Consider the following 9,238-nt stretch of genomic DNA (forward strand, 5'->3'; position numbering starts at 1 on the left):
TGCGATTGTTCGCAACCAGGACTGTAGCCCACCAGGCTTCATTGTGCATGGAGTTCTCCAGGCAAAATTACTGGAGTGGGTTGCCATTCCCTCCTCCCTGGGATCTTCCCGACCCAGGGACTGAATCCACATCGTCTGTGGTTCCTGCATTGCAGGCAGATTCTTTACCACTGAGCCACTGGAGAAGCTCCAATAAAACAATACAAATTTTAATAAAAATAGTTGAAGTACACAATAAACAAATGTCACAAGATTTGTTTCTGATTAGTTGTAATCACACTGCATGTAATTTATTTTATCCCAAATTTTGTCAATAATGGTCTCCCAAACACTGACATAACTATGCATAAGCCAGGATACAGTATAAAATTAAGTCAAAGAAATGAAGGTTTTTTCTTATTTGGTTAAAACACTCAACTTTTTGTATATCTTATCAAATAAGGGGGAAAGAGCCAGAAATTATTATTCCTTCAGGCTCTCTCACCTCAAGGCTGCCCTAGAACTAAGGGCAGAACTGAAATGCTATTTCTCAATCTGTCCATATTGTTTCTTATCTGTTCTTGCTGCCATGGGCCCCCAAGCTCGCTTAAACATATAAACTTTGTGAGTCCCATCTGAGCTTGACAAAGGTGTACTACCAACTCTTAGAAATCTTTCTATCAATTCTTCTTGTACATCTCATGTTTGACTTTATGTATTTTATGTAGCAGACACAAGTGTGTGGCCATTACAGCTATAGGGTAGATTATAACTCTTTGGTCAATGTAAATAATCCTAGTTGCCTCTGCAGTTTTAAAATATTTACTCTGTTAGTGTTGAGACTTCTGCTTTTTTCTTTCTTACAGGGTCCAGGAGAACAGCATTCAGCAAATGTTAGCTATTTGTATTTCTCCTTCAGTTACATTAAAGATACTTATCCTGTTTTAAAACCTACCAGATTTCTATTATACATTGAAATTGTATTTCTCTAATTACATATAATATCTATTTGTATGTAATATCTAATGATAAGTCTGTCAGGTGAGTGTATGCTCCTTGGTTCTTTGTCTAATTACAACAAAGATTTGGAGTGACAGACATTAAATCCCCTCGGTGTGTCACAGCTCTCAGGTCTTAGACAAACCATGTCATAGCTCTTAGACGAATCAGTGTTACAGCTCTATTTTATTTAGAAGATAGCTGGAGAATCCATCATTGAAGAAGAGAAGAGAGTGGAGGAGCGCACCGGTGCATGGGGTGGTGGTGGTGGGGGGCGGGTAGAGAGAGAGAGAGAGAGAGAGAGAGAAAGAACGTATGCATGCGTGGGAGAGAGAGGGAGAGAGGAGAGAGCCCCTTTGGCTCCTCTTTTTATGTTTTTTTTTTTTTTTTTCCTTCCCCCTGGGCCTGCCCTATGCAAATGGGCTTAGGCAGGAGCGCTGTTCTACCTAAAGTCCTCACTCTGGTCCTTGGACCTTCCTTTGACCTTCCTCTGTTCTATTTTTGCGGGCTTTTCCCTTCCTTGTCTTTTAGCCACCGCCATTTTGGACTCCTTTTCCCTATTCTAACTACCTAACATTCCCCCCTCAAGAGATGGGAGGCCTAATTCTTTGGGAATAGGGGTGTCAAGGTCTTTCTGGCTACTTTCTGCTAAACTGGGACAGCGAGGGGTATTGGGCCTCCCCTTCTTGCTAGTCTCAGGTCTCAGAGTCCTCATAGCGGCGTCCATCTAAGGGTGAGTGATATTTTCCATGGTTGGCTGTAGTTTTGTATCTTTGTTGAACTGGCACTGCATGTTGTAGCTTGTTGACCTGAGCAGAGACAAAACAGGTTAGTCAATTGATAATACATGGAGCAATCATAAGCAGCATCATATGGTGTAACAGGGACTAGTAGGGGCGTTAGCCAATTCTAAATTCACATCGCCAGGATGGCTCATGTCCCTCCTTGTTCAGGGATCAGAAGATCTATCTCCTGTCTGTTTTGGAGTACAATCTCTGTCAAGCTGTGTTGGCTCTTCAGAGCTATCCTGAGAAATCTTATCCCCCAAAACCAGATTTTGGGAGTGTTCATTAGAATGGCACTCATTTGTAGTCCTGAATAGGTATCTGAGATCTCCCAGGGACTCACAGGTGCATTGAGTGTCCTCTTCAGTTTTCTTCCATGGCTTGAATCCAGGAGTCATGTCCTGGTACCTTGACTGCTATGGGGGTAGCAAATATTACAGGGTAGGGGCCCTTCCATGTGGGCTGGAGTTGAGCCTTTGGGGACCCATCTTTACAGACTTTAACTAGGACCTGAGTCCCTGGAGCATATAGTGGTGACTCCTTACAGTCCTTTGGGTCCTGGTTCATACCCCACAAGCATATGTCCTGCTGGAATTGCCCAATGGCCATGGTATAAGACTGGAGAGTCTGAACCTCTGGATTTTTAGGAAGAGGTCATTGACTTAAACAAAAGGTCTCCCATATAGCATCTCATAAGGACTAAGACCAACCTGTTCCTTAGGGGCAATACAGGGGCAGAGGAGAGCTATTGGTAAAGCTTCCTTCCATCCCAGGGAGGTCTCCTGGGTTATCTTTTTTATCGCTGATTTTAAGAATTGATTGGTTCTTTCTACTTTTCCTGAAGACTGAGGCCGCCAGGAATAATGGAGATAATAAGTAATGCCCAATGCTTTAGAGACCCCTTGGGTGACCCTAGAAGTAAATCATGTCCCATTGTCACTTTGTAATGACCTGGGCAGACCAAATCTTGGAATGATTTCATGGAGTAGTTTTTTTTTTACTACCTCCTCAGCCTTCTCAGTCCAGGTGGGAAAGCCTTCAATCCATCCTGTGAACGTATCTATCATGACTAATAGGTATTTATACCCTTGAGAAACAGGCATCTTGGTGAAGTCCATCTGCCAGTCCTCTCCTGGATAGGTCCCACGTCATTGGATGGGCTGGGCCAGCTGGGGTCTTCGAGCTCCTTGGGGGTTGTTTAATTGGCAAGTGGGACAAGAGGAGACCACTTGTCTTATAGTTGTTTGGAGTCCTGTCCTCTGAAGGACCTTTCTAGTAATCTTCGGAGGGCCTTTTCTCCTAAATGAGTGGTGGCATGTAAGGAGTAAACCAACTTCCATTGGAGGTTCCCAGGCAGAAAAAGGAGTCCCTCCTTTTGCAACCACCCTGTATGATCTTGAAAGCCCTCACTCTTAGCTTTAAGAATCTCACCTTCAGTATATGAAGAAGTTTCTGGCAAATTAATCTGTGGAACTAGGGTGGCAACCCCTATTAGGTCATTGTTCTGTAATGCTGCTCTCTCTTAGCTGCCTGATCAGCTGCTTGGTTCCCTCGTGCCACTTCGTGATCCCTTTTTGGGAGACTGAAACCTCAGTGGGCAGATGGACTGCCTCCAAGAGTCTAAGGACTTGATCGCCATATTTGATTGGGGACTCTCAGGTGGCCAAGTGGCCCCTTTCTTTCCAAATAGCCACATGTGCATGTAGCACCAGAAAGGCATACTTAGAGTCAGTGTAAATGTCTATTCTTTTTCATTTTCCCAGCTCTAGAGCTCGGGTCAGGGCTATGAGATCAGCTAATTGGGCTGAAGTACCTGGTGACAGAGGCTTAGCCTCTATGATCTCAAAATTGGAGACTACTGCATATCTGGCTCTTCTTTTTCCATCTAAGACAAAACTGCTTCCATCAGTGTACCAGATTTCCTCAGGATTGGTCAGAGGATCTTCTGACAATCCCTCTCGGGGTTTTGTCCAGTGGTCCAAGGTTTCTAGACAAGAGTGAAAGGGGAGGGAGCCCTCAGGGGTAGGCAGGAGGGTGGCTGGGTTAAGAACCTCACAAGGGGATATAGTGAGGCCTGGATTTTTCATCAGCATTACTTGATATCTGAGGATTCTTTGATCAGACATCCATAAATGGCCTTTCCCATTTAGGAGTTGTTTTACTTGGTGACTGGTAAAAATAGTTTGCCCCCAAAGGAGAGTTTTAAAGTATCTTTTATCGTGATTGCAATAGCTGCAAGATTTCGAAGGCAGGGGGGCCAGCCTTGGGCGGTTGGATCGAGTCTCTTGGATAAGTAAGCTACAGGCTGGGTCTCAGATCCCAACCTTTGAGTTAACACTCCCAAGGCTATTCCCTCTCTTTCATGGACATAAAGTTGGAATGCTTTTTCTGGGTCTGGCAGCCTCAAGGCAGGTGCCTGAGTTAAGGCCTGTTTTAGTGTAGCCTCTGCCTTCTTTTGAGGAGTTCCCCACATCAGTGGGATTGAATCATCCCGTCCCTTTAAGCTTTCATATAAGGGCTGGGCAATTAGACCATAGTTGGGTACCCAGATTCTACAATACCCAGCTAGCCCCAGGAAAGCTCGCAATTATTTTTGAGTTGTGGGGGAGGGCAACTGGAGGATTCCTTGTACCCAATCCTAGGACAGCCTCCTAGACCTGTGTGTAATCTGAAGTCCCAGGTAAGTGACTTTTGTCTCGACCATCTGTGCCTTAGCATGGGAGACTTTATATATCTTTTCTGCCAAAAAGTTTAGAACCTGAATTGCATGTTGTTGGGCATTTTCCTCATCTGGAGAGCAGATTAGTAGGTCATCTACATATTGTTATATTTTCCCATTAGGTCCCAGGTCCAGATCTAGGCGATCCTGGCTAAGGGCCTGTCCAAACAAGTGGGGGCTGTCTCTGAACCCCTGAGGTAATACTGTCCAAGTCATCTGTTGGTGTTTTTCTCCTGGGGCCTCCCACTCAAAGGCAAAAAGATATTGGGATTCCTTAGCCAGTGGTATGCAAAAAAAAAAAAAAATGCATCTTTGAAAACCAAGACTGTAAACCACTTGGCACTGGGTGGGATTTCTCCCAAGATTACATAGGGATTGGGTATTGTGGGATGGAGGGCGACTAAAGCTTCATTTATGATCTGGAGATCTTGAACCATCCACCAGGTTCCATCCCTTTTCTTTACTGAGAGGATTGGGGTGTTACATGGCAAACTGGTGGGGACCAATAAGCCCACAAGCAAGGAATTTATTTATTAAAGGCTGTAGTCCTGCCCAAGCCTCTCTTTTACTATTGTGTATGTCCTAGTTTTTATTAATATTCTATATGATGTCTGGTCTCTATGATAAATTACCAGAAAATTGAAGACAATGAAGAAGACTGCAGTGCTGATTTCCCTAGAAAGGAGATTCATAGGCAAAGAGAACACAGACTCCTGGGATGAGTGAGGGCCAGATGTATTCTAGAAAATAGAAAATATGCCGCTGTGACTAGAGGTAAGCAGGACGGAATGCTGAGATATGGAGTCAGACAGAGATCTTGTTGGGCTAGATGGTGAGGGGCTTACAAACCATGGCAAGGACTTAGGCTTTTATTCTGAGCATGTTGGAAAGCCATGGGATGAGGAACATGAACTGACTTTTTTTAAAAAAGGACGGCTTAAAAAAAAAAAAAAAAGGCTAAGCATACTGTGTGAAGAAGAGACTGCAAGGAGATAAGATAAAGATAGTGACTTGGAGCATGGTGATAGCCATAGAGGTAATTAGAGTTAGTTTCCCCAGAATTATTAAATTATGGACCAATTTTGAAGAAACATTGAGAGTATTTGTTGTTGGTTCTATATAGTTATAAGGAAAGGAGAGAACTCAGGTATGCCTCTAATGTTTTGATCTGAACAACATGAAAAAGTGGAATTACCATTTTCTGAGAAGTGGAACCATGGGAGGAAATGCTATGAGGGAGGTCAAGAGTCCACTTTTAAATATGTTAAAGATGCCTCTTCTTTATGTAGCTGGAGAGTTTGAGTAAGCTATTTGAATACATTAATTTAGAGTTCAGGAGTGAGGTTTGGCTTTGAGATGCAAATAAGGAATTTTCAGTCGACTGTATTTAAAGACAAGAATTTGTATAAGATCATTTAGGAAGTGGATATAAATCAAGATTAAAAGAGTACAAGGACAAAGCCCTTGGGCAGGCCCTAGGCTAAGAGCCTTACTACTGTCAAATGGTAGGAAGGCTGAGCACACTTATCTTGTTTAATAGGACATTAACACTCAAAAGAAGAATACCTCAAGGCTTCCCCCATTAAAGTCAAATGTCCAATGTGTTTTCAAGATCATCACGTACTTGTCTGAAGTTGTCATCTCATACCAGGAGCCAAATGATATACTTATGAAATTAGATTAGAAATGTTTAATTTTGTTAGTAAATATTGTGGATGATTATGGATAGGTCTACCCCACCCTCATTCCAAAATAAAAGAAGAGAAATATAGTTTGTTGGAGAGGAGGTATGTGTTTGACAAATATCATACTCAAATTAGAATGAAATTACTGACACTAAATACAAACAGAAATATTTATAACTGTTTCTTACTGACAAAAATATGAATAATTTGATGAGCTGTGGGAGTTTTTAAGTGTAATAAGACAGAAATATCCAAACACATTGCTCTACAGCGGCTAAATAATCAGTCTTAACCAGGTGGACTTAACTGACCAAGCAGTACAATTTTGACACTCTACTGGAATATATTAAACTTTACTTGTGTGTTTTTAAGACTGTCTTTCTGGACATTCCCTCTACCTGATCTTAAATTACACATCATTATATGTCAAAGAGAATTTTCAGAGGAAAAAATAAAAAATGGTTGATAATTTATGAAAAGAAATACAATTTGAAATAAAATGAGATAGAATATTTGAGTTCACAAATTGGCAAAAGTTAAAAATATTGACCTTATCTCTCATGGAGAGAGCATGAAGAAAAGATACTATCATTTACTCTTGGCTAGAGTTTAAATTGACTCAGCATTTTTGAAGAGTAATGTGGTACACTGTATGTTAAAACTGTAGTGTCATCAATTCAATTTCTAGGGATTTATCCACACAGAACACTACCACAAGTGTGCAAAGATGAGTGTTCAAGTAAATTGAATAGAGCATTCTTTGTATCAGGGAATACTGGAAATAGCTTAAATATTTATCATGTAGGATTTATTAAATAAGTTACAACGCATCCTATAACCTCTAGACAACAGTTAATATTAATTAGAAAAAAAATCCAACATATGCAGTTATATTCTCCACTTGAGATACAGAATAGGAGACTTCCCGAATGGTCCAGTGATTAAGACTTCACCATCTAATCAGGTGATGCAGGTTCAATCCTTGGTTGTGGAGCTAAGATTGTAGGTGCCTCCTGGCCAAAAAACCAAAGCATAAAACAGAAGCAATACTGTAACAAACTCAGTAAAGACTGTAAAAATGGTCCACATTAAAAAAAAAAAAAGATGCAGAAGATAATGCTACACTGGAAGGCAAGCACTGTGATAAAGGTCTGAGTGCAGGCAAATGGGCAATAAAAATGATAGAGAATTTCAGTTCAATAGTAAAACCAACTAAAAGTGGTTTGCCTTTAATTGTTACCATGAGCTGGCAATTTACACAATATAAGTAAAAACATACTCTTTCCTCTGAGTTTGCTGTTTGTAGCTCAGTCGCTAAGTTGTGTCTGACTCTGTGACCCCATGGACTTCAGCATGCCAGTCTCCTCAGTATCTCCCTTGGGGTCATCATTCCAATTTCACTTTTGGAACCCTGCCCTTGGTTGGCTACTGCAGAAGATGAAAAGTGTGGGTAAGAGATGGGGAGGGGGAAGAGAATGTTAACAAGTTGTTAATTGGGGCATGGATTTAAATGTGGAATCTTAATGTATTTGCTGTATTGTGAAGAGCTTTATATGCCATTACAGGGGATTTAGCAAACATAGTCGTTGTACATAAGTTTTATTGCAACACAAATACATTCTTTTATGCTTGTCTAGATTGTTTTCTTCCTACAATGACGAGATTGAGCAGTTGCAACAGAAACTGTTTAAGAACTGAAAAGCCTAAAATATTAACCATTTGCTCATTTACAGAAAAAGTCTTATGGACCCTTGTTATAAGTAATGGAATATTTAAATTATATTTAAGAACAATTATTGCTTTTTAGGTTTGAATTACTTTACTCAACTATTGACTTAGATGTTAATGGCTGTTTTGGCTACCAGCAATTTCTTTCACTTTTAATAAATGCTTCATGTCAATTCCTCATTTATATATTTTAGAATTTTTGTGTGATTTATGAGCAATTTATGGAAAAACTGTCAGCCTTTTAACTAAATAATTGAGACCTTTCTGTTCAGTAAGTAGTCCTTGTTTACAGAGCTTTGTTCGAATAGTTGGGGTTTTATGTCTCCTGAATCTTTAGAAGTAATATATAAAAATTATATTTTCATTGCCCCTTTCCATAAATATATGTAGAATGCATGCGACCAGGTTGCTACATAGTTTTGGTGAATATATCTTCCCTGTGCTCATTAAGTTCCAGGAACAGAACTACTGTGTTTATTCAAAACATGATGTAATTTAAATTAGAAAATCATCCTCTGACAGAGGTCCAGGTGATTTATACAGGGCTACATTTTTAACATATATTCTCATTTGCAAGTCTATTGTTTTTTTTTTATGAACCTCTTTCCCCAACGGTTTAAAGGTATCTTACATATCTTTCTTAACAGAATGTTTGCTGATAGTAGCCATTCTCTAAACCTCAGTCAATTGAATTGTGTCTTTTCTTCTGATCCCACATTGAAATGTTTATTGAATGGAGTGATAGGAAACCAAAACTCCCAGAACACAAGGCAAAAAGAGATTGTTGTTATTTGAGAGCATGTTATCACAGAAGACCAAGTTAGGGACTTGATGGTGGTGGTATTTTTTTTTCTTTTTTACCAAATCTGCCTAGAATTTAGGCCTGTCCAATTTTGATCAGCTTTATTTATTAGAGATTTATTTATTTCATTATTTAAACTTATAAATGACACAGCATGCCTTTAGCATGCATGAGGCTGTTTTCTAACCACACAGGAATAATAGTATCTATTCTTTTCAAATTCTTTTCCTATATAGGTTATCACAGAATATTAAACAGAATTCTCTCTGATATAATTAGGTCCTTGATGGTTATCTGTTTTAAATATAGCAGTGTGTACATGTCAATCCCAAGCTCCTAATCTTCCCCTCCCCCTAATCTTCCCCTCAGTAACCATAAATTTGTTCTCTAAGCCTATGATTCCATTTCTGTTTTGTAAATAAGTTCATCTGTATCATTTTTTAAAGATTTCACCTATAAACAATACCATGTAATACTCATCTTTCTCTGTCTGTCTTACTTCATTTAGTATGATGATTTCCAGGTCCATCCATATTGCTGC

This window comes from Cervus elaphus, chromosome 18 (genome assembly GCF_910594005.1).
Source record: "Cervus elaphus chromosome 18, mCerEla1.1, whole genome shotgun sequence".
Taxonomy (NCBI): Eukaryota; Metazoa; Chordata; class Mammalia; order Artiodactyla; family Cervidae; genus Cervus; species Cervus elaphus.